The following is a 26,951-nucleotide window of genomic DNA, read 5'->3' as shown; positions in this document are numbered from 1 at the left end:
TTAAGTCCACTGTTGTATCGTTTGGGTCTGATTTGTATGTGCAGAGAAGGGGCATTTGTATAGGGTCATGTGTTGCCCCAGTTCTATGTAACATCTTTTTATCCTGTGTTGACAGAGCAATTTATACAGCCCTTAATGGATCAGGTTTTAAAATATTTAGATATGTTGACGATTTCTTAGTCATTGTGGATAAGGGCGCTGCAGTGAGTCAAAGTGTGGAAAGTGTGCTTTCTATTTTTAAGATACAAGGAAAAGGGCTTACGTTTACTCATGAGCTACCGGTGGACAACAAATTGCAGTTTCTTGATTTAAATATAAAAATTTGTAATGGCGAAGTGTGTTGGAAATATTTTCCCAGGGCTAAAAAAGAGCTACTTCCATATGGATCAGCCCATTCAAAGACTATAAAAAGAGGGATAGCTTCCCTTTGTTTGGAGTCGGCCTTGTTAAAATCATGTGTACATATGGCAGAGGAAAGCTTTAATAATCAATTACAAAGACTTGATGCGGCTGGTTTCCCGGGTATGATTATATGTGGGGTGGCAGAGTCTTTGCTTCAAAAAATGAAAGGGAAAGAAAAAAAAAAAGATCGCCAGATATGTTGAGGAATAAACGACCACAAGTGATCCCTTATATACATAGAGTTGCACACGGTCTGAAAAAGGTGGCTAGTAGGTTTGAGGTGCCAGTTGTGTTTTCTGCCCCCAATAAACTGGGTGGGTTATGTGCAATAATAGGGAGAAAAAACAAAGGGCATTGCGATAAGAAGCATGTTAAGAGTTTTATTGGATGTCGGGTGGGGGTGATTTATGAGGTTCCTCTGACGTGCGGTAATCTATATATTGGGCAAACAGGAAGATGTATTAATGATAGAATGAGGGAACATGAGAAGTCCATAGAAAATGGCAAAGGGTCAAATTTAGCCTTGCACTGCCAAAAGTGCAAGTGTGAGCCGTTGTTTAATAGGTTAAACATATTAGGCAAGAGTCGGGATAAGATGGCACGCGAAATTTTAGAGGCGTATTGGATACAGAAGAAGAATGAAAGATGCATTAGTGAAGCTTCGTTGAGTTTACGTAGAAACGAATTTAATTTTATTGAGCAATTCTCTTGAGTTATGCAAAGAATGAGATTATTATCGGGCCTCAAGCTGTTATTCTTGGCCTAAAGTTGTTATTCTTGGACTCATCTTACGTTTTTGGGGCCATGGGAGTTTGCAGAATTTTTTCCCCCTTAAGTACATGGGCCTCGTGGCTTCTTAGATGTTGGCAAGATACAGTTTCTCAATAGATAGGGACTACTTAAGTTATGGTGTGTAGATGGACATGTCATACTGTATTTGCTGTATTTGTGTGGTGGTGTTTTTAGTGTATGATTTGTGACTATGTGGTGATATTTACCTGTCCAGTGTGGTAGGAGTTACTGGGCAATGCAGTGGTGTGGATTTACAAGACAGTATAGAATTTGTGACTGTCATGTTTGGTCGATGTTTTTTGGGCTGAGAGGAAGAAAGTGTCACTTTCCCCTTGGTAAAGAAGAGAAAGAATAGAAGAAAAGAAAGAAGAGATTGGTCACCGCCATGTTTGGACAAGGTTATGGTGTGCGAGGAAGAGTGTGACATTTTCCCCTTGGCAAAGAAGAGGGAGATGAGAAGAAGAAGTTGAGACGTGCCTGAGTGTAGAAGAGGAAGTGTTTTCCGGTTCTTCTTACAGTTGGTAGTGTGCGCGTGTGTTGTGGATCTTCTCCTGTGTTTGTCTTTGTTTGCGCCACATATCTGAATACAACTCTCGCATCCATACATCACAACTGGAAAGACCATAGCACGAGTTATACGGATCTTGGTTGGCAGACTAATGTCTCTGCTCTTTACTAGGCGGTAAAGCCTCAACGATGGTATTATAAGGCGCATGAAAATCAACAAACTAGCGCCTATGTATAATAAACATTTAAGTGAAAATTTCATTCAAATCGTTTTTCGACGGCAAGCACACATGTTATTTTAGGCCCCTACCTTCACCTTACATTTTACCATTTAGGACACAGCAAATAAAGTGGCAGTTAGATGACGAAGCGCACCTGCCTCGCGTACAAACGCAGATCCTCATGCTGGTGGGCGTCTACTTCTTTGCTTAGGTTCCTAGCGCAAGTGAGGACGAGACCGAGCAACAGCGCAGCTTGAAAAGCTACTAAAATTTAAGTAATGGTGCTGCTCATCAGCGCGTCGCAAATAGCCTAATCATTTTTGCCGGACCTGTATGCTCACTGCGGAACAAAGGACGGTCCCACTGGTCTGAAATAATCATGTCCTCTACCAGCATCTGGCAAACTGGATGAAACTAGACTTAAGTGGTCAAAAAAAAAGGATATTATTTTTAATTAATTAAAGCCTTGCAGGTGTGCACAGCCTGTACGGCGCACTTTATCCCCGGTTTATAAGAGCAGTTTTCGCACTCCCATTATCGTTGAGTGAACCCGGTCCACACGCAAGACCGCGTCTGGAGAGGAAATTGATAATATGCAGAGTGGACTAATGTTGAACGCAATGGCTGTGTAAAAGACCTCTAATTAACTGTGAGGAAATTACGGCGCACATAAAGCACCCGTAATTAGCAGAATCGTCAGCCGAGACCATTTCTGGCGAGCCAATTAATATTATGCAGTGCGGGTTAATGGTAAACGCAATGGCTGTGTAAAAGACCTCGAACTCTGAGGAATAGGCGCATAATGCTCCGGAAACATGCGGCGCACATAAATCCCTCCTAATTAGCAGAATAATCAGCCGAGACCACTTAACTTGCTCCGAACTTAGACAGCTCCGCGGCACAATTTCTGTGTTTAACTGATGTCCCTGGAATTAGAGCTGGTTGAGAAACCGGGAGATAATTCTCTGAGGGTAGATTACTCTCGACGTCTATTTGTATCCTCTACTCCCGCAAAAATTGTCTCTGCTGGGAGCGCACAGACGTTTCACACCACTGCATTTTACTTTTCGTCGCCTACAGAAAATATAACGATATATAAACAGGTTAGGTTGGAAAGAGAAATAAATAATCACAAAAAGGGCAACCTGCCTGGAGGAGCAGTAAGTGCATTATTAATACACAGGGGAAAACGTGTTACTTTAAAAGCCAGAGAAGCTTTTCATGATGTCATTATTCAAACGACTCTTGAAAAGAAACATATTGAGAAGACAGAAATGTTTTATTATCCATTAGTACACGTCTCATGTCTTCCTTCTTTTTACGTTTATTCCTCTGTAGACGTTGGCATTATTGAACTCGTGTTCTAATTATGTTGGGGCGCCTTTGTTACCTCGTCATTTAGTAGTACTGTTGCCTTTATTTTAGAATTTTACCTATGCGTTTTAGGTTTTTGTAGATTTTTTTAGTGTTTCAGTTTCCGTCTTTTCTAAAAGTTTTCCAAACTAAGGTCTATAACATAATGTGAATATATGAATAAATAAATGTGTTGCTTGGAAACTGCTGCAGGAACATTTCAATTTTGTATAGCCTGTAAAGGGTGCTCTTTTGCAACACTACTCTTTATGAGGAGAAGCCCCTTTTCAAAACAAGCAGCAGCGAAGTTAAAATAGATATGTCTTCTACTCTTCCATAGTTTGGTTCTTTAAGAATAATGTGAGAATAATGAAGTAATCTGAATTTCAATTATTTCTGAATCTTACCATTTCTTTTGTTTCGCTGCAACAGTTTTGTTTTTTGCAACTCTAGATGGGGGTCATGAAAAAGCTTTGTATTTGAGCGAAGCCGAAATGATGAAATATTTAGGTTCTCTAATGTCTCCTAGATCTTGTGATTTTGGCCCCAGTTCTGTGTCATTTTCATGAAAAGAACAACTTACACCGTTTTAGGTCTCATATGTTGCAAAGAGAATTTTTCTACTGACATGTTTGATTTGTTTTCTTCTTTTTGCTGTGTAGAAACCTTGTGTAGATTTTATCACCTTCTCCCCTTTAGCTTGCCTTTCGTGCGCCTGCCCTTTCCATAAACTTTTGTTGTTGCGCATGTTTCTTGATTAGTGAACCCCGAATATGAAATTCATGCAACAAAATAGCACCACAGAAAAACGTCTGTCACATTCGTGCCTAATAATTTTGCCTAAGTCTTTGTGTCCTCCGATTTGCGATTCCTTTTTTCGCATCTCTTTAGAAGACTGACGGTGAGCAAAGCTTAAAAAATTGTCGCAAGGATCTAGCTAACAAAAAAGTGCCAACGACAGTGTAGAGCCGGGTGCAAAGAAATAGATTAGATCAATTCTGCATCAAAACCAAGAAAACCTGATATCGACATTTTGATTTGGTATTATTATTCCACTAAAAGGCACTGAAATTTTAAAATACTGGTCTTATGAAATAAACAAAACAGTCGCTGCATAAAAAAGTGAGCAGATGAAAAATGTTATTATCATATAAAATGTTTACATAATACGCTTAAATGTTCAACGTCATGACACGAAGCCCGTAATAATTCGAAGTCATGTGACTACCTATGCTTGCGCATAAATCCTATAGGCACACATGAGCTCCACCTTAAAGGGTATGAAGCAATAGCGGCTCTTCGTTTGCGGCGTCAAGCACTCGGCATTCAAGATCACTTGGAGGTTGATTATTATTCTATCAAATGGCAATCCAAAATGAGTTGCTTCAAACTTTCTAACATTATCTGATATCCTAAAGTAACACAAACAATCGAATAATCAGTAGACGGCCATGTCGACAATCAGTTATCACTTACCATCGCAATACACGTGATTTTTCGCTCAGAGCACCAACTTTGACAAAGGAATTTATTGGGTAATGAGGCTTTTATTGTCTTCTGGTCAGACCGTTGCGATGATGTTTGTCATGGCTGAAATATGTATTGGTTTACATAAAGCAGAGTTTGACTGTTTCCTGTGGCTAAATTATTGTGTAGTATTATGTGTGTAATCGAAAAATTCGTGTTTTTGCATAAGTTGTTATGAAGCGCATGTTAATTCGCATATTTCTCTGATTTTCGGATCAAAAATGCACACATAAAAAAATCAAGGAACTTCAGATGCTGTATCGCATAAAATATTTTTTTGATTGTCGTTCAAAGTAATTTTATTAGCTGCTGTCAGCCAGTCGTGATAAATATCTTAAGATATATGAGAAAACATTTAGAAGGAAGAAGATTTACGATTATGAAGCGCCACAAAGAAAAAACATTTTTATAATCTGTGAACCACAGCTTGATGCGTTGTGTTCATTTGGCACTCTTTGTGAGCTTGTTCACGTTCGTGTACAGTCTTGGAGGAGTTAAACTGTGCCTCCTCCTGATTAACCGAGCTTCCGTTCGATTAATTAGGTTGTCTATATGGGTCTAACCTGGCTTAGGAACACAGGTTAACCAAGCATAAAAGAAATTTCGCTTGCATAACCGGACTTAACCGAACTAAGCCGCAGCCATTTTCAGCCCTTGTGACGGCCTTAAGCAGCCCAGCACGTTATAAGCGCAATGTGTACCCAGTTGTCTTCTTGTCTTCATTGCGTTCTTGGACGTTGCCTAAGCCCATATAAATTATTTTGAAGTCAAACTTCTATCGGCGCTTATTTTATTCCCTTTTATACCTATGTTTAAACCTAAGGAAAAATGTGTTAACTTCCGCCGATAACACAAAGCAATAGATAATGCACTAAGGTTATTTTTAACAATTGAATTCCAAGCACATATTCAAGGTGTGTATATTATTGTAATTTCCACTATAAGAAATTGAGTGTTTCTTGAATGTTTCCGCGTGATTGTTTACCTCATTCTATTTGTTCCTAATTATGTAAGGTAAATATTGACATTTGTGTTTGCAACTGCAAAGCAAGAAGCGTTAGTCACTGAAAAAAAGAGTTCGACGTAATAGAGGCTTTGCCTTGGTTAGTCCCATCATAAACTAACAGCCCCTAGTAAAAACACACTGCCTAGACTTAGCCCCATCATTATATCCATTTTCGGTGTATAGCTCAAGATTTGATCTTGCAACGATTGATGTACGTGTTGAATATCGATGTCTTCGACATGACCATCATAATATACTGTAGCAGAGGCGCCGGAGTCGACCGTCTTCCGTGTGGTTATCTAGGTGGAGGAAGGTCTCAAACACATTGCGAGGCATTCGAACAGCTTGGCATGATCATAGATATGCACACCGTACTAATTACGTGTGCCAGCTTATAAGCAATACCGGATCATGTATCGACGGAGATCATCTCACACATCTTCTACTCAGGAATGGCAATTTGCTGACAAATTGAGATTGTGCGCATTCACGGACTACAAATTTCTGAAGATAAAATTGAACGCTTGCGCAGAAAATGGAGATTGCGTCAGATATAATTTAGATCAAAAATGCTAATGCCGGTATATTTGGACCATTTTTCGAGAAAATGTTTGGTGTGGGCGTCAAGGCACTTTCTTTAGCCATACCGCTATTGGTTTGAAAACGGTGGTTACGCTGACTCATCAGCACAGACAGCGATAATTTCAAATTAAAGAGAAGGAAATAATGATAATGTACGTTTTTCTGCAGTACATTACTCTTCAGGTGCAATGCAAACATCAATCCACAAAGAAAGAGGCCCACAGTCGATTTTTGCTGAGGAGGAAATTACACGAAGTTCTTCCAAGTTTCCATCAAATTAATATGTTAGCGCGAGCCGTCTACTTTCACATGATCATCGGTGCTCTCAACTATACAGCCAGGAAGAACTTTTCGGAGCAATTTTAAGGTTTCTTCGAGAATTAATGTCGTCCTTTCCACTTATTAGACAATAAATTAATCAATGGCTCGCAGTCGCTAGCAAATGCGAAGCCACTTACTAAGGTAACGGGGCAGTAAGGTCGCGTGCTAGAGAACGAAGGCAGTAATTAAAGCCATACTTGGTTAGAGGACGGAAGGGGGAGGGTGTATGCAGGAACGCTTGTAATGAATTTGTATTTATCCTTGCAAAATGTTCTGCGTACTGTGGAACCACAGCCAGCGCCGCGCCGCTCCAAGTGGTGACTCCTGATAGGTTATTATGAGGGTAACTATCTAATGACGTGATGGGCAGCGTGTAGGTGCTCAATGCGGCGTACGTTGCAAATAACAGCCACTATAACAACTACAAAAGTAGCTCTACCATTGAAGCTAAACAGGGTGGTTAGCTCATCAGGACGGTTACGGCCGTTTTATAATGCTTTTATGCAAAAAACGTGATTTAGATAAATAGTAGCACACATTGAAAAACACCCAGTAGAACTTTTTACAAAGTGGTTTTCGTTTCCGTACCATTTAATTTTATTACCATTTCGAAAGGCGAGCTGGCAACATTCAACGCTTTCCACTTCACTGCGGCGCTTCTTGATCGCCCCAGATAATCCGCCTATTTCCTGTCCTGCGCACTGGGAATTGCAAAGCCTCGTATTCTATGAAAGTGTGTTCCATCATGGAGGCCTGTAGCAGTGCTTGTTTAAACTTATTAATTTTATAACTCGCGCGTTTTCATTTCGGTTCCGTTAAAAAAAAATTGTGTGTAATTGTTACATCGCGGGTAATATTTTATCCAATTGTTTCTCAGGTCGTTCTGCAACTTTCTGATTGGCACTGTTTAACATGAAACAAAGTTTGTAAAGGTAGTTTGCTAGTGTTCACTAACCTGCTAACTGCACATAAGAAAACATACATGACAGACTATGCCACATGACGTTGAGAGAAATTAGTATGTTTAATTTGCGTACGGGTCTCTTGTTATTCAAAAACGTGGTTACATTAGAAGGACACCCGTCGTATACTCTCGACTGTATGCCTATATCAATGTGAAATCATCATACATCACATATGTTACAGTGCGCTGTGTCTGCCGTGAACATGACTGATGCTTTTAATTTGTTAACGAGCGTACCATACCACACCTTTCTTGAGGTAACAGCGTGGAACGTGGACGGAAGCACAAGATTAGAAGACGACACCACGAGCTCTAACTTTCAACAACATTTATTTTGGAAAACCCACAACTTCTTATACCCTTACGCCACACTTGCACATCTTAGCATAGTTATAAGTTGGCTATGCTGAGATGTCCAAGTCACTGTACGTGATGTGTGGCGTAAGGGTATAAGAAGGTGTGGGTTTTCCAAAATGAACGTTGTTGAAAGTCAGCGCTCTTTGTGTCGTCTTCTAATCTTGTGCTTCCGTCCACGTTCCGCGCTGTTACCTCAAGATGCATAACCAACATGCCCAAGCTGATATTCTAGCATACCCTTCTGTTATCATTTCTTGCTTGAATGGGTGGCTTTGTGAACTACAGAGGATTATCTTGCTTTGCTGTAGCCATAAAACGGGGAAGCACCTTTTGGAAACGCAACTACAGCCGGTAATATGTTTTGTAAGTGCTTAGATTTATAAGAAAAAATAATAATATGAAGTGTTCGCGTACGGGTCCTGGCAGTGTTGTGACCGTCGTTCGCAAGGTTCTTTTGTCTTCCTCTTTATAATCTTACATTTTTTGTCCTCAGCTGCGATGCAGACTACCAGATGAATAGAATGTGTCATTACAGAGACACATGATGTCTAAGAAAATGTTGACGTCTGGCGTGCCGCGCTTATTCCGTCTTGAGAAAATGTCACTAGAACACGATGAACAAAACAAAGTATCGCTTCTTCACCGGAAAAAGAATATATAGAAGAAATCGATGAGGTGAAGCGGTCAGCTGTCATCGATGGCTGGCGTCAAATATGGCCGAAAGCCTTTTTCCAAAAAACAACGTAATGGCATATGTTTTCTATCTATGGTCACTTTCAATGGAAGCCTTTATTTCAGCGGACAGTACGCCGAAGGTAGCGGTTGCAGGGTGACACAAATCGGTTATAACATATGCTATGTTGATGTAAGGTTATGTCCTTTTACTCTATATTGAGTATACCATCTAGAAAGTAAAGAAAATAAAACTTGATACGAAGCAGTTTTTCCTTAACTTTAGAAAGGCAAAATATATCTTCAGCATGGAGAGCAGGCGTACTTTACATTCACACTTATGCTATCCAAAAGAGATCGCGCGTAAATTATCTAATATTAGGCACACATCTCGGTTTATGTAATGATCGGGCGATTTTAGCAAAGCAAATATGTAGTTTTTTTTTTGTTTTTTTACAGATGTGGGTTGAATGCAAAGTAAAATTCGCCAATACTACGGGTAAAAAATTATTAGAAAGAAGGAAAGTGCATGGAGCAGAAAAATTACTGAAGATATGCGACCAAAAAGGAAATCTAACGTTGGAATAACTGAAATATTATCGAATTGGGGAAAACATGGAAGAAACGGTAACAGTTCATGAAGGCCTAGAATTAACTCAGTGCAATATACAAGTGCGATGTGTTGTGCAAACTGGATGAGCGGTATATGGGATATTTAATTTTGTGCAAAACGCTCATATAGGCAATCGCGTTGTCCTGCATTAGCAATCTACCGACACGCTAATCATTCACCTCTGCCGTGCATATTAAGCTGTTTTTTCTGACTACTTAACAGGGATATACCCGCGTCATACAGCACTGCCACGACATCATTTCCCTTCGCCTTAGGCTATTGCCGCTTCTTAAGAGGCAATTAGGCGGCAAGCAACGGTGCGCTACGTTCTCATACCCTTATCCACACTTCTCTTTCTATAATAGATCACAAATTTCGCCTTTTATTAAGGAAGAGCAGAATGGCCGTCCAATTGTTTCCAGCCATCAAAGAATGAGTTCTTCCTTTTCGTTCCCACATGAACTCATCTACGGACGCCCTTCAGGCAAAAATGGTCGAAAGAAGGGGGGCTCGCAAAAGTTAGTTCTTTTCGATTTTGACAGCCCCATTAAGCATATAAGGTCATGCTAGGAATTCTCGAGCCCAATATTTGGTTTCTTTGCTGGAGGATGCCTAATGGCATCTTTCGTGTTGGAAATTTCGCATTCTTATGACTTCACTTCCCTGTAACACACATCGCAATGCTTAAAAGTGAAGTCACCATGTGGGCTTATCCTTAGCAATGCTTCAGTTATATTTCATAACATTTGTTAGTATAGTCGGATAGCTCGAAATTACTGTAGAATGCATTTTACCTGGCGGATAGTTATTAGATTTAAAAACACCCAGTTCACTGTAGGTCACGATCGAAAGGAAAATAAATTGGCTGCATTAAGTTGCCCACATACACTGTCACGTACGCGCTTGATGAGAAAGCAGCCAAGGTACATAACCGACTCGCTAAATTCTGCATTGTTTCTACTAACCTTCAACCTGTTCTAGTTAAAAGCAGAAGCAAAGCGAGATGAAAAGCGTGCAAGTATGCAGTCAGGACAATTCTGCCGTCAGGTTAAAACGACCTTGATGATTTTCTCTACCTGCCGGCGTTGATTACCTCTGCCGACCATCCTTTTCATTTTTTGCTTTATTAAATTATTCGCTTCCGCCCACCAACTCCCCTTCAGAGTCGCGTTGCTGGCTGACTTACACTGTCATTGTCCAGAAATGAACTGATTGCTGAGTAAATTAAAGGTTGTATGAGGTAAACGGTGAAACAATGCCTGTGCGCAAAGTTTTGTTGACGTGGAATAATAAATAATTAGAGCCAAAAAATCAATTCTGCGTCAAAATAGCCAAGGACGTCGACATAATTTTCAGATATCAAAAAACAGCCACGGACGTCGAAATTGTGCAACATATGTCAAGATTGCTCAAAACATTTCTAAGCTTGAATGTCCGGCCTCGTCCTTGCGTTACAACATCGAAAAGTCGGTCAAAAGTATAACAGCAAACAGTAGTAAAAATAGAGTAAAAACAGCAAAAAGCGAAAAAAAAACCAAAAGAGAAAATGTAGAAATAGTGAATAAGAAAAAAGAAACGAAAAAAGAAATGGAAGCAAATGAGTGGAAAGAGTCGCTAGAAAGGCTTTCGCGTTACCGCACTTAAGAGAGACCTAAGTGCCTACAACAATTTTTTTTCTCTGCTTTGGGTCCTAATATTATCACAAATGAATGATTACAAAGCCTGTAGCTGTCATAAAGAGCAAATTGGCTTTTCACTGTGATTAGTATCTGTTTACTTCAACTAAATAATTCAAGAATTGAAGGTTTTTCTTCAGCAGAGTAGAACTACTTGCACGTACTTTATACGTGCAAAGCCAGTTGGATGATGGTTTTTCTTACCTGCTGTAATGCAGCCGAGGTTGAGGCTTAGAGGGTGCCGAGAGACGACTCTGATGCAGATACTGATGCCGAGGGACACCGTTGTGGATTCGTACAGATAATTTTGACCACCTGAGATTTTAAGGTGCACTGACATCGAATGATACACGGGCACCTTTCGTTTCGGCTCCACCGCATCGCGGCCGCTTTAGTTAAGTTCCTTTACATCTTAATCGCCTTATCTCGTGACGCATTTCGTGCGACTAGAATATCCGACTTCGCCGAAACCCCTATTTTTTTCTTAGAAACGCGTAACGCTGTACTTGATGCGATATTTTGTTTTGTCGTTTCACTTGGTTACAGAAAACAATGAATAAGGCCATTTGAGGCTGAAGGAGGGTATGATTGTCCCACTCATCATTTTGGCGAGTCCCATTAAATTCCAACACGTTCGTGTTGCACACGATACCATACATAGACAGATTTGTAATCCGCTCATTACACACACACGGCCTTGTAGCCACTGCCGAATATCTCAGCGGAAGTGTAGTTTTAAGTTTTATTGGCGCAGGTTTCCAGGTAGTGAACAGAACCACATCAAACATTACTTTTCTAAATATCGGGTATACCCCTCTACCAGCAGAGTGTCAATTTAAGAATTTGAGAAAAAGAAACAACTCTGTACATGATCACATATATTGCATTGTCTTGTACCTTTTCTTTTCGTTCTCTACCCAGTTTCAGCGTATGACCCAAAAGCTGTGATATCTCCTTTCACGTCTCAGATTTCTCTTCTAAACTATACACTCCTCCCCCCCCCCCCCCCCTTCTACTGAGAAGCCCACGATGAAAAAAAATACGTTCCCGGCAACGAGTACCACAAGTTTTGGATAATCAGGCTTGGTGTAAACAACTTCCCACCTGAAAGTGCGCCTGGTGTAAAGTGGACGTAGATGAAATTTTCAACGTGTTCCTAAATTTTTCATTTAACTTATTCCATTGAATCCCCAGAGCAGCGGTAAGAAGTCGAGTCAATAAAAGTAAACAATGGTAGACTGAGCTCACACCTAAGTTTCTCCCATCGTCTTTTCTTTGCTGCTGCCTAATGCATGGTATCGTGCTAACTTGCAATGGCAATAGCTCCGCTGACGAAGGTGTTGCAGTAAACGGCCAGTTAACACCTATGGAGATTGAGGTGTAATGTTGATATTCCAAAGGAGTGTGCAGTTCAAGATTGCACTCTAGTGTGTTATGCCTTGACGACAAATATAATCCCTGCCAAATCCCAATGCAAACATATCAGAGGCGCAATCTATAGTAGATACTTTAAAATGACTTCGATCAATGCCCATTCTAATCGACTGCACCTGGTGCATTTATTGCATGACTACAACATACCGGTTAGTCTCAATGTGTACGGTTGTTGACAACACATTTTCCAAGGCAACCTCTTTCGACGCCAAATGATTCTTCCTCAGTATACCAAAATTCAAGCTGATGTTACATATACAAAAGACGAAGCGCTCACTCGCTATCCCTAGCAGATGCACCCCTTGGGCAAGACCAACGTCCATAAGCAAATGCAACTTTCATTGCGGTAATCTTGGCCGGCACATAAAAAGCGTATTGAAATTAATCTAATAAAGTTTAATTTCGTACCTCAATACTTCAATAGACCATTCATCCTTACCTCAATGGACCTTACATTTCATTGTTCCTCGACAAATTCACCGCGGAGGTTTAAGCTATACCTGACCAAGAACGGCAGACATTCCTTTTTTTAAATAGTAGCCTTGTTTTGTCTCTGTTTCAAGAGATTGGTGACTTGTCTGGAGATAACCTGTTTAATGAAACGTTTTAGTTATTCCACGCAGAAGCCGTTGTATCGGTGCGTACCATCTCGCTGCACCGCGAGGAATGTGAGTAGAGCGCAGCACAAGAGAAATAAAGAGCAGGTCTTCCCTTGAATCGAAAATGGTCACGTGGTGCAGAAGAAGAATGAGCAGGACGAAATGAATTCTACCTACTGTCTTAGGCTTCTGAAGGTACCCCGCCGGGGGGGCGTAGTGGTTACGGCCCTCGACTACTGCTCCCAAGAGCGCGGGATCGAATGCCGGCCTCTGCGGCAGCTTTTCGATGGAGGAAAAAAGCAAGGATCCCGTGTGCTATGCGATGTCAGTGCACGTTAAAAACCCCAGGTGGTCGAAATTTTCAGAGTCCTCCACTACGGCGTCTCTCATAGCTTGGGTTGCTTTGGGACGTTAAACCCCACAAACCAAACAAAGCAGCTTCTGAAGGAAGTGCGGTGCGAGAGGATTTCGAATATTCCCGTTTATCCTCCGTTAGTGACAACGTGAAAATAAGCCATGCAGTTAGTTCAAAACACGTCAGTGCCTAATCTTCTTGCATTATTTTTCAGTCACTGAGCTAAACCAAGCTAGTGGTAATGAAATATTCGTAGTTCGTGTTCACCTGTTTTGTAGCTCTAATCACTTTGCTAAGCTGTTATGGCGACATCAATGCCACAGCCAACTGCTAGCATCCCGATCATGTAGGCCGCATATCGGTCTAGAACAAATAAAAAAATTTCATCCTGTACGCTCTGGGATACAAGGGTGGGTAATGTAAGCGAGGTGGTCTAAGGTATTCGTGCTATTATGTCTTTTTCTCTCTTCGTTCCCTCAGCTCCTCTTTCCTTCATATTTGTTAACGAGAAGGTGAGACAATTACAACGTCCTTTATTCCCAATTAAAGCGTTTGATTCTGTATCCTGCTTACTTTACCTGATATATGCACATGTTGCTATTTCTTGCAGGCGGCGATAAAAGAGGTAGCCTCTATCTTAAATATGCAGATATGAGTTGCCCGAAACAACGCATCGGTGTGCTTCCCAAAAGCATAGAATAAAAGAATGAAGAATGCTAATTTGAAGGAATACTCGAATAATAGGAACCAACATATTTATTCACATGTATATCTCTTGTAACATGTTCGTTCGGGCAAAGTTGCTGAGCGCAATTGGGAGCTGTAAACGCAATGACTTGCGATAAGCTGCCAAGTGCGCTTCATCAGGATCCAGCAACAAGTGTCACTGCATTTCTTCGTAACATATGAAGATCACCACTCATGGGAAACCGCAGGGAATAACTAAACGCCAGCCACGAAAAAAAAAAAAGTGTGAAACCAAGAACACGAAATTGCTCTAGCAGTCAACCCGGTTGACCGTTTCTGGCAACGCCAATAAGCAAGCATGTCATTCTGAAGGAAAACAAAGGCATTGGTGTGAAAAAGTGCATCCCCAAAGCCCTTACCGAAATTCAGCAGCGCCAACCGGAAGTGTAGCGGTCTCAGGGCAGAAGCCGGGACGAGCGAAGACAAAGTGTGGCACTGCAGGTGCACTCCATCACCGGGCGCCGAAAGCATGGCGCACGCGATGTGGAAATACTAGGGTCTTCCTAAACTACGCCGAACACTAGGATGGTGTGGCAGAAGAAGAGAATTCGTTATCAGCTTGCTCGTTTTCCTTGGTATATTTAGTGCTCGGAGAAGGTACAGACAAAGGTTTCTCTGTGACCGACGAATGGCTTTGTGCAAAAATGAAGCTGACGTACCAGTAGGCTTCGTTGTCTTAGTGGTGAGTTTTCTGCCCAAAGCTGAAATAACAAGCAGGCGACGTGTTGTTTCTTTTATTAGTATTGTTGTTTCTGCTGTAAAAATCACCAACAAATAGTGGGGGGTCCGAAAGTGTATTTGGCGTCGAAGGATGCAGCGTTGTTAGTGAAGCTCAGCCAAGAGGATAATCCTCCAAGAGAAACCTGGCTCAGTGCAAGAGTGCGCTTGTACACAATTTATTCGGGGAAGTTTGGCGCTTAGTTTTGAACCAACCATCTGCCGAAGCTGAGGCAAGCCCCCGTACTAAAGCTGAAATGGAAGGAAGCGTAACACACAAGGTAAAATAAACGTACTCACATGCAGTTTCTAATCTAGCCAAAATTTCAAGCACATTCTCGTGATCAGCTTACCTTTCAACATCCTTATTTTCTTACACTCTACTCTTCATATATAGAGTCAAGCTTATCAACTATTGCTCACAGTAATATTTGTACAAAAGAGGTCCTGTAGTACGCGATTGCTGGGACTACGTCTTAGAACAAAGCAATTCGGTTAAAACGAAAAAAAAAAAAGAAACAGTGGGAAACAGTGTAACAAGTTAATTAGCATAAAAGCATTACTTACAAAGCAATGAGCATTTGCAAAAAGTCAATGAGAAGGAAGAAGGTGTATATACGTAGAATCAGCTTTAGTACATAATATAGACAAATTGACGATATAAAAGGGATTATTACTCATTAGGCATAATAATTACGGAGCAAGTTACAATAAACAAGCTTTAGGCCATCTGAGTTGACAGCTGGCCGAAGTGGTGCTATAAAAATATCTCAGAGCCTATGTTCTTGGATTTATTCAAATTTCCTTCTTTTGTTTATCTTTCTTTTTTTTTTACTTTTCGCTGTCTATTTTTGGCGTCAGCGAAATTTGCGATAATAAGGCGGTGAGAAAGGAATAAGTGTCAGTTTTCTCGAGGTCTTTTGTATGGTAAATGCCCAAGTCCTGCAAATTTTCAAAATAAGGCACTTAGGTCTAATCGCTTATGCCCAGTGACGTCCAGAATATTTACGGTGGGCATGACGCGTCTAGATCCCCTACGATAATGCGAGGTTAAAGAAATCATCATTTGCTCGACGTAAAGCGTAACGGTTCTGCTTGAGCCTGTACAGACTCGAGAAGCACAGAACTTGAGGAGCATAGCCTTTGAACTTTAAAAAGTAAACACTTGGTAATTCAAAACAGAATCATCCAGTTACGGTGCTTTCTGCAAGAAATATTTGCCAGAAAATAATAAATAAATATTCAACATGTAGGTCGTTTTCAATTTTAGTGGAATGAAATAGCATTGTTTTAGCAAAGTTTCAGACTAGATGACCTTTAGGGATATTTGTAGTCACACAGCTCGCATTATTGATATCTCGGCTGAGGTGGGAATAGAAAGCAAGTCCTTAGGCAGGAGTAAGAATTCTTGAGTAAAAATTTGGTGCGCCACATTAATTTAGCTCTCGCAATAGGTTTCCAGTTTTCTTAAGCATAGCAACACAGATTTGGGGTAATATGCACCCAGCCTGCTTTCCAAAGCATATTTTTATGTCGCATCCAGCGTACCATTATGACAAGGTGCCACAACCAGAGTAATTTGTTTATATGATGCATATATAATTATGCATATATATTTAAAGCAGCCAAACTGCCCCCTGAAGCGTTTTAGAATTGAAGATATGCCTTTGAAAACGCACATATCCAACATTTATTCTCTACAAACTATAATTTTCTTTAACTTCAACAAAGATTTACTTCCTTCGGTAGAGCATATCGATTGTTTTCGATCGAATTTTTTTATACTTTTCTCACTACAGCCAAAAAAAAACAGCACATCATTGAGCAGTGCTGTGTGCATTTGAGAGTAGCAGAGAACGTCATAATGTTTTGCTAGGTTTGCACGGAGGTCATTAACGAAGACGATTGGCTAAAATTACGCGAGCACCCTGTTTAAGCCCAGATCAGTCACAGCTGCTAGTTTATATTTTTTACTTGTCTCGTTACGACATTGAAGCTTTTTTAACGATACACTGAAGTAGACCTGTCTGACTTCATCATATATGCTCCAGTCCTAGTCAAATGCCTGTTCATATGCCAAGCCATTTCATTTTTTCCGGCGCTATAAATGCTTGCACACAGGAACAGTAAGCCACTGTAAATTTACCAAGTTGCCCAGTGCGTCCATTCTACCATCCATTCCACTTTAAAATCCCCAGTTCCAACTTTTACGGGAAAGATTCGCGTAATGTGATGACGAAAACACTCCATCCTCATTAGGTGGCACGTAGTTTTAACAAGGTCTCTCTAATTATTGGTAATTGAACAAGTTTTCCGTCAGGCTCACTGTAAACATTGCCAACTCGGATAGCGCGAGCTATACGTAAACATGAGAGTGGATGTCTTCTAAAAGACTCCCTTTAACCATGAGACGTAAAGCTGCACAGGGGCATTTCCGGCATGTTGTGTTACAAACTTGCTACGTTCCACCACTTTTATGCCACGATGAAAGCAAGGATTACGCCGGCTTCTCGTTGCCGTATCTTCACAATCTCTTTCACGATCTCTTCAACGGCTCAGATGAGGCTGACGAGAGTACGTCGAGATGTCGTTCCAGGCCAGTTATTGAACCAGCAGCGGTGCAGGGACGTTCTTCTAATTACTCGCTGATTGCCAAGGGCGCGGTTAATTAGCGTCCCCAAACAAAGCTGGCCGGACTACGCGTGCAATTCTACCACGCGTTGTGTTGTGTGTCGTAAAGCAACGGATCTCGGACTCTAGCCCTGGTCTGCGCCGTATGTAGGCGCGTATTCAGCTTATTTATTGCAAGTTTGATACTTGGAGTGTATGATCGTGCCTGCTTGCTCATAATATAACGTCTCTAAGCTCACAGTCCTTTCATCACCTTTGCCTTCCGAATGCTGAAAATGTTTGGCAGTCACTCCATGACGTCTAAACCCTTTTAGCTTAACGTGTTAACAGTTATCAACATGAGGCTTCGTTGCAGCATACTTCGTTTAGTCTGCCGTAAAGGCAACGTTAAAGAAAAAACAATGTGTAAGCCTCGTTCTGTGTAATGAACCAATATGCTCTGTATGTGGAACGTTCTATTCCCAATCACAGCCATGTATTCGATTATCCGCGGGGCCGCGGGGGTTTCTCTCAAGTATTCTCGTCGCTTGGCTTGATTGTTTGAGAAAACAGTAGTGCCACTAGTGCCAATGGTAAAACCTAAAACAAGGTTTGCGCTAGTCATTCCTACAAAGAGCTGACTGGGGCCGAAGCTACCTCCATCTTCCATCTTTCGCACCGTATAATTACGCCCACTCAAGCCTTAAAACATTGCCTGTGTGCTTTGAACGCGACTAAACGACTCCATTGTTTAGTGTCACCATTTGTTTGAATTTCTGGAGATTGTGAGCGCTAAAAATGTATTAACGGTAAGCTTTGTCATGAATATTCCTTTACATGGGAGGGAAAAGAGAAATATTACTCGCCACCCACCTAATTATTCTGGTGGAGCTTGCTGCGTGGATGCAAACCTAATATTTTGTTTGAAAACTTGCGTACAATTGATTGGAGTAGCTAGATCTTCAGCTGCCTTGGCTGTGATAATAATGAGATGTAAGTGCTTTCAAAAATGTAGAACAGCTAACTGCACAAAGCAGGTTTTAGTACAATGCAGGGAAAAACCAAAGCAACTGGGCATTATACAGGGATGTTCATTAAAAGTTATCTGCAAGACATATGGCCCTGTTGGTAACTCCTCTTTGAATTGCATTTCAAAAATCAGTTCAACATGCATGTTCTTTCTCGATTTTAATTCTGACCTTTGCCCTTTAGCGCTTTGTCAAAACAAATGAGCCTCTGAATTCTAGAAATGAGAAGCTACGGTACTAAAGCGCTTCTGAAATATTTCCAAATGTCTACCGCGACATGAAAGAAATGCACAAGAACTTTGAATGTCCAAGTTCTTTAAGTCGTTAAAGTAGAAAAATAAAATGCAAAAGAGTTTTTGAGTTCCCGAATATTTTATTTGTCATTGTGTGCAAAACAGCGGCCACAGATCTCATCAAACCGACATAACATATTTTTAGTTTGGTCTGTTCTTTCATTTCGTTATTTCGCGCCATCTAAGACGTCAGCGTTGTTTGCACCACACTTTGTAGAAAGACGATAAGTCACGCATTTTCGTCATTGCTGACTGCGCACGTATGAGCCTCCTATTTGTGCGGTTCTCAGCCGGTTAAGCTCTCGCGATTAGCCTGCTTTAACTACTGCGCGTGCTACGTGTTTCCTCCTAATCCGTATACCTCCACTTCAAATAGAATAATCACTTTAGAGCAGTAGCCCTTGCCAGCTCGTTTCCCACTTTTACGTCATTGGAATCAACACAAACGCCGAGGTCCAAGGTTTATACCCTGTCAGCGCGTCAAGGTGCTTTGATTGAGGGGCTATTGGGCGTGTTGATGTTGTGACAGGAGCGCCGCCTGTAGGCGGCTCTTTCGGCGTACCTGAAAGCACTCTGAGAGGCTACTGCGCTGGGTTCTGCAGGGTGAATTTATTAAAAAGCTGGCGAGGCTGTACACACAAGGCACAGCGCCCAAGACAACGCGGGTTACAAGTACGTGCATTCAAAAATCCTACAGAAGCCTAATAGTTTAAGCAAGAGCATTATAAAAATTCACCTCTGATCACCACTAACGCTCAGACATGCGTGTTGCGGTATTGTTAGCCCCAAATGAGTGCTTTCTATTGTTCGAAGCAGTGGTTGGTTCTGGCGACGAATATGAACGGTCTTACGTGAAGGTAACTAGAGGTAACTTTAGTATAACGCAGCAACAACGCAAAAAATTTTACCCGATGTCTTCTGCGTCATAATTCACTATACGTAGTTGCAAATTGCAAAGTGCAGCTAGAACTTAATTCGAGATTACAAGGTGCCCTTTTATTCTTATTCAGTACACCCTGCGGCGCCAAAGCATTAATGCACCATTTTCAAGCGACGAGCAGTGTGCTCCTGATAAAATTTATCATTTGTTTTTGTTTTTTTTTAGTGGGGGGGGGGGGGGGGTCGGAAATTAAAATAAAAGTTACATTCCGGCTTTGGAGATCTCTCCACGTGTCTCTGCGATGCCTGCCTGGGCTGACTTCTTTTTCCCTAAGGATAATATGGTTAACTATTTGCCTATTTTCGACTTAATACTAGTCCTGCTGGCGAGGCATTTTAGAAACGGTGTGTTAACATTTTTCACTAGCTTCTGTCACTGAAGTCTTTAAGAAATCAGTGCATATTCTGCATGTTTCGTACATAATGCATATAATGATTTGAAAAATACTCGTTACCGTTAACGCTGCCTGGCTGCAAAAGCATTATAAAAATTCATCTCTGATCACAACTAACGCTAAGAAATTCAGAAACGCTAAGAAATGCGGAGGCCTTGTCAATTTTCGGGATCAAAGTGCAACCAGACGTGTAGAAGTGCCAAATATACATTTCTGTAGATAGAAATCTCCCGCTTCAAAAGTATAGCATCATTTCAAACGCTCTTCGGTTACGGTTCAGTGCAACTTTCCATCTTATACGCTAGAAACTTCCCAGCTGCGAAGCGCAGGAAGCATCGAAGTTCGCCGAAACAACACGCCTAAACCGTGCCGTCCGAAGTTGAACTTTTGACATTCCCAGCATGTAGGCAGCTGTTTGCACAAGAGATAGACGTCGATAAAATACGCCCTTTATATGCGGAACGCGTCGTTGAGCACTGGAGCGCAATATCTCAAGGAAACGGGAAAACTAAAAGAGAAAAAAAAAAATAGGCACCAGGTGACGAAAGAGGCTTCTTCTGGGTAAACTTCTGGGGAAGCACGTTCCAGAAGAGCTGATCTTCGAACTGTAAGTACGCGCCGTAGGGCGGAGAGGGCTGCCTGATCTACCCTTCGAGGAGGCTTAGCCCACCTCCATTAAAGCGAAAAATTTCGCAAGTTGGTGTTGGAAACTCTTTGATGCTGTCCATTTCATCACACGCTTTGAGATCACAGAGCCCACTGGCCTTTCCATTCTGCTGCCTGTAGATTACTGGAAAAAGACAGCGAAACCAGTCTGCTCTGCTAGACGTTTTGGTAGCGGCTAGTTAAACGTTGCTTGGGGGTTGTTATTTAGGCAGAAAAGGAAAAGCTGCAATTTGTTGTTAAGAAGTATAATACATGCACGGTGGCATATCCACTGCAAACAGTTGATTAGCTAAGGGCTCAAAAAATGTAAGGTCTTGTGGAAATCTCTTTCGACAGCTTGCTATCCTCGCCATCTCTGAACAACCAGCGACAGTCATTTATTGCTCGAAATTAAGACTAAGTTGTTTAAATACGGACACGAGCGGGCATTCAGGACAAAATAGTAGCCTTCTTTGCAGTCGTAACTTGAAGCATTATTGGAAAAGAACTAGCAAGAGCTGCTAATTTGGGGTATGCCACAAAAATGCGGGCGTTGGGCGCCTTCCTTACGTGACGGGTAAAGCAGTTCAGGTCACAGTCCCGTAAGTTTCGGTTCAGCTGAAACAAGTACGCGCTCGTCCGTGCGGTTTCCATATCTTTGTCTTACGTCCCTTCGCGCTGTGTTTTTACCCAAAATGAAGCTTAACAATCGCAACCAAGCCAAACACACCTATCGCTCAGAACCTAGGTTTAGACGTGTTAAACCTCCATAATTTTTAATACAGAGGCATAAGAAAGAGTCCTTAGGCTCACCGCAACACGTTCATTACTACGACGTGCACATGCGAGGCTGCCTTATAATATAACACTTCTGATTCGAATGCAGGGCGCAACTGATTTTAGGGGAGTACATAATATAGGAGGTTCGGGAAGAACTGTGTTCAAACACTTGACAACCCGACGATCCGACCGCGATATACTGAGAACTCCTTGGAAAGAAAAAAGAAAATGCTAATGTATTTTATTTTAAAATTTCTTGTTTCTGATGAGGAAAAATACATAATCAGAAACACAACGAAAAGGACTGCAATCTTAACGCCAGTTACATAACATAACACAGCCTGGTTGGCGGACCCACGCATTGAGCTTGCGTGACCTCGATGCCACATAGACATCCCTTGCCGACACACGCTCATTACATATCTTGCTCTATGGACATGTGTTTAAGTGCTCCTATAATTATTCTCGATCCGCTAAATCATCACCAGTTAGCCTCATCTTAGCGACTAATAAATAACGTCAGTCTGCCGAAGGAACAAGAACGGCTTGCCGTACATCTAGCGACTGCTATTTAATAATGGAAATCAACCGACTGTTATTATCATTCCTGCAAGCATCTGTCGATCGAGGCAGAGAGCATGGCAATCGCTTCATGAGCGGCCTTTTGAATCAGCGTCTCCGGAAGCTGCTCGGAGAAAGATGACCGCTCACGGCGCCTTCCTTTTTCGGCGAGATGGATGGTAGGCTTAGGGCTGTTATCCAACAACACGACTATAAGAAAGGCATTATCCGGGTCAAGGTCACTGCCCTATATACACTTTGCGCTTTCGCGTGTTGGTGGAAACAGTGAGACCGGTGAACTGCTATTCGTACTCGGCGCTTGAAGCTTATTTTTAAACACTTCTCCTTCTTTTTATGAGGCATTCATAATGTTCTGAGCGCGAAAGGCCATTTCTACCCGACTTCGCAATTCAAGGCTGCGGCGTTCGATTGCGGGGTGCTTTATGGCGAGTTCACCGCCATCTGCGGATTTGTACATCGATTGAAACTCTGCAACTCTATTCACGAGCACACTTATGAGTACGTTTATTGACCTTGTTAGTCAAACGCGGTTTATTTTAACTTGCAACTATGATCTTTTTTGAAATTTTCAAATAGGTTTTAGGCTTTTGTTTGTTACCTGTGATACACAAGTGACGGCGCCTTATCTATATTCATTTGCTCCTTCGCTCGTTGAAGAGTTAGTGTTGTTATTCACTCAATTGTTGACCACACTATTATCACCACATGCACTTTATTTATGCGCACAATATGAGAATTATATCGGTTCAAAATTGTTTCCCATTTAAGAAATGAAAGCTAGGACGCTCAGAGCTTCCAGGCTTTCAGACAACTTGAAGTGCTCTCCCGACCAATTTGTCTTCTTGATTCCCGGCTCGTTAAGCTGGCCGCTTTGAGCAAAAAAAAAAAAAAAGCGTTTTCACCACGTTGTTTCTTCTAATATTCTATTTATTTTCCTTTTTACAAACGGACCTAGCCGCTAGATTTAATGCACTCAAACTCGCGCATAGTACGTGTCGCCTGAAGCCCTTTACCTCCAGGACCATGCAAGGAGAGGAAAGCCCTAGCAACAGCTTGGGCATCCGGCCTTGTTCGTCTATTAAACCGTCCGAGTTTTATATCTCGCTGTATGTGCGTGGGCCGAGAAAGAGGAAGCTGCTGAACGAGGGCGAGGCGAAATTGCGAAATAGAGTTTGCCTCCGCACTACGCTATAATCCCTCCGGTGAATTTTTTGGAGGGCTGCATCCTCTAACTGAAGCCGTTTATTCATGCATCGGTTTAGGTGAAACGCGATCTACGGTTCATTTATGCGTATGGGAGGATGCGCGCGAGAAAGAACGGGCTCTGGAAACGGGATACCCCATCTGGACCGTCCATTATTTTCTGCCAGTTTCGGAGATTCGTAAAGAGATATTTGTGACTCTGCAGAGATTGCCTCTTGGTGGCGTGATGCAACTGAATGCCTTCGTTTCATGCTATGCGATATTACCGTAGACCGCATAGAGCTGCTGGAGCTGCCCGTACAGAACGACCCGAGATACAAAGTAAAAAATGACGCGAATTCGATCGAATTGTATTCGAATAATACATATTATACACAAAATATCAAGACACAGCTGAGATGTGAATCATTTTAGTACGTTGTTCGGTGAGATCGAAATCGGGAGCTGTGCTGAGGCTAGCAGCGTCGCTGCCCCTAATGGCATTGGCGATGGCATTCCTCCTAGTGCGAAACCTGAGGAGAAAATCTGAACAGACAGAACACTGCGCCACTACGTTACTTTGAAAACCACCCTTTACCACAAGGTAATATTGTTAAGGATTGTAAAGTGGCAGTATGACTATTCCAGCTAGAGGGATGTTAAAAAAGAATTTTTAATCCAGGCACTACTTTACTTTGTTAGTGGGAGGTATACTGAAAAACTAATTCAACTCTTATTTAATACTCTCGCTATGAGGCGTTACGTAAGAAGCCAATAAAATTACGGAAACAACTTAACCACTTGATAAAGCACGGTAATTACACCTATGTTTGCCATTCAATGTTGGTAACGTAGAGTTAGAAAATGTATCAGATGGGAGATGACTGCGGCAACGTCGTATGCAAAGCCGTTCCATTACGAGGGTCCGAGAGGAAGGAATGCAGTGACGAACGGTATATACGGTGTATGTAGCCAGAACATTTCTATTACCCTCTTTTTCGCGCCACACAGCGGAATCAAGTTAGTCTACGCCCTAACGGCAAGAGATAAGTTGCGAAGGAAGTTTTTAAAGCAGCAGAATCAGAATCTGCTAGAACGGCGTGTCTGATGACATATTTGTAAGACATGCAGTGCTCACCAGCTGACTGCTATCATTGACGGAGACCGAAAAAGAAACTATTCTATCGGCTTCTGTTATTGAACTGCCTAGCCCCTTCTTGGACAGTCATAGACGGTGTGACAATTTTTAAACCGAGCACTTTTATGCAGTCGGGCACAGAAATTTTCCAAGGTCGCGTTATAGGCATATTTCAGAGCTGGCATTATAGACCAGTGATTGCAAATATGAAAGAAGCTATTGCTTAAATATTTTTTTCTTTTCGTATTACAGGTAAATTCCTTGCTCGACAAGACCCAGTGGTCAACTGCCACTGATTACCACGGACAGGCTCTCCTCGCCGGCGCCCGAGGTTTGCCCATTGCCACAGAGCCGGGGTGACTGACCAACTACCCCGAACACCTCTGACAGTCGCAGTTACCAAGTTACCTAGTGGTTGTGAAAGCGCGACTGTTTGCAGACCTTGGTTTGGTTAGAGTGTTGTGTCTTCGTGTATGTGTTTAGGATACATGTGTTGACTTTGCAGTGCAACTTTTTGTGCACGAACTAAACTGTGGCCCGCCAACGATTTGCGTTCGTCGTAGAGGACATAACGACCGTGTAAAGCCGAAAGGATTACTTGAAGTCTTAAGGGATCACTGAATCTACAAGGTTTCTTCCTAACAGAAGGTGAGAAAGTTTTTCCGCTCTCTTAGCAGGTGATGCTGTGTTTCGATATTCATTTTATTTCTTTGCGTGTGGGAACAGCAATGTGCTAAAAGCCGGTGGGTAAGATATGCTCAATGTAGCGGATGGATATATTTTGTTTATTGCAATTGATGAACTTTAACGAGATGGTATGTGCCAATAACTTCTGTGGACCATCCCGGCTCGAGCGCGAGTTCGGCGGGAAGTTAACACATACTTTTCCCGAGAAGCAATACATAAATTTGGATAGAGGAAATTCTCGCGTAAGGAAAACCAATATCTTCTCTCTTGGTTCTTTAGCGGGTCATGTTTTTTCAGGAAGGTGATTGGTGGTGTAAGAGCATCGCGAGATATAGCAGCAATATTTGACCAAACCCTCGTACCATGTAATATTAAGTTGAAGCTAAACATTAGTACTGAAAGCACTTTTTCCACCTGCGTAAAATGTGCCTTATGTCCAGGTTTTTCGTTTGCTTCGTCCTTTGTTCGAGTACATCTCTTAATCAATCCTGCTTGTGATTGATCGGTCGATTCAACGTGACATCAAGAATTCTTCAGCCATCTCATCTTAGTATGATCCTTTTTGAGCGATGCTTGTCTGTTATATATTCGGTAGTAACGATAATGATCCGACAATTACATCAAGGACTCGACTGATAATGAAAAAAGCGCGTTGAGTTTTTCTTCTGAAACGCATTGAGGTATTAAATGACAACATTCCTCCGCTCTAGTCTTTTCTTATTCAGCCTCTCATGTGTGGTTTATATAGGAGTAACATCAACATCAAGAACAGTAGTATTTGAACATCCGCGATGCATAACACAAGGAAGCTGAGAATGATCCGGTGGTAAATGATGATTGTAATAGAAATTAAAACTATTTTATATAGGATGTGATTAATACTGATAAAACCTCTCAAAGGCATATATATTAGGGACAGAGTAGTTTAGCTCTCAAAATGACCATATTGAATGTTGAACGTCGGTAATTAGCAGGCTTGCGGACGATCAAAAAAGATAAAGGTAGACAGCTGAAGTAGCTCTTTGGAAAAACCTGTCGACAGAGACAGCTGAGAAGCCGACACCGTTAACCATCACTAGAAATAGCCAATAAACGAAGACAAGATCGGAAACGCAACGAGGAAGCACAACGCTGGAAATAGAAAAAAAAAAAAAAACATTGATTATTAATCTTTTCTTCACAGTCCCTTCACTATGTCGCTATGTACTGCACTTCTTCGGGCAGCTTGCTCGCAACATACTCATCAGTCTGTCGTCTAATGCAATATGTCTCTTCTGATAGCTCCATTCCTACAATGCCTGTTGTTCACCTAGTTTCTGCTGCTTCTGCTACCCCTTCAAGAAGACAGCAAGAAAAGCGCTGGCCAGAATAAGAAGACCGGCTCTTCCTTCCGGGTTTCTCGTTTATTTCCCATTTGCGCGCTGACGTCGCACCTACTAATTACAAACGCAGCCGTCTGCCGTTTTCGATACTACCAGATGCGTCTGATGTTATTGCATGGTCATTTGTCAATAGGTAGAACGAAGCTGTCTGCTTTCATCGAAGTAATGAATCGCGTCCGGAAGAAGGAGGTTCAGTATGTACCACTTGTCGAACCACGCGTTTCTTGCGTCGCTCAGGAATTCTCATACGAGCCTGTAATGCCAGCAAGTGCGACATCGACATCGTTGCACTTTTGGTGCTCGCTATCATCATCATCATCAATACGTTTTATTTCCACCGAAATGAGACTCCTTTTTGGACCCCCCCCCCCCCCCCCTCGGCACGCAGGCCTAAGGGAGCTCGCTATATTGCGGGTTGATGTCGTCAGTAATATGCGTGCACCAA

At 41.8% G+C, this 26,951-nt stretch overlaps 1 protein-coding gene across 9 annotated transcripts in view; it reads left to right on the top strand.

The window, feature by feature from the left end:
- The window catches only part of LOC146181709 (inaD-like protein), a 1,346,554-nt gene that overhangs the window by 749,461 nt on the left and 570,142 nt on the right, over positions 1 to 26,951 (top strand). For all 9 annotated transcript variants that reach the window (XM_084576720.1, XM_084576719.1, XM_084576716.1 and 6 more), the window contains one exon: positions 24,690 to 25,085. The gene's annotated coding sequence lies outside the window, so the exon portion shown is untranslated. The remainder of the gene's footprint in view (positions 1 to 24,689; positions 25,086 to 26,951) is intronic.

Source organism: Amblyomma maculatum, chromosome 8 (assembly GCF_055883805.1).
Source record: "Amblyomma maculatum isolate TAMU_Amacu chromosome 8, ASM5588380v1, whole genome shotgun sequence".
In the NCBI taxonomy this organism is placed as follows: Eukaryota; Metazoa; Arthropoda; class Arachnida; order Ixodida; family Ixodidae; genus Amblyomma; species Amblyomma maculatum.
The sequence above is the reverse complement of the archived record's forward strand: the minus strand, read 5'-3'. Positions and strand labels throughout refer to the sequence as shown.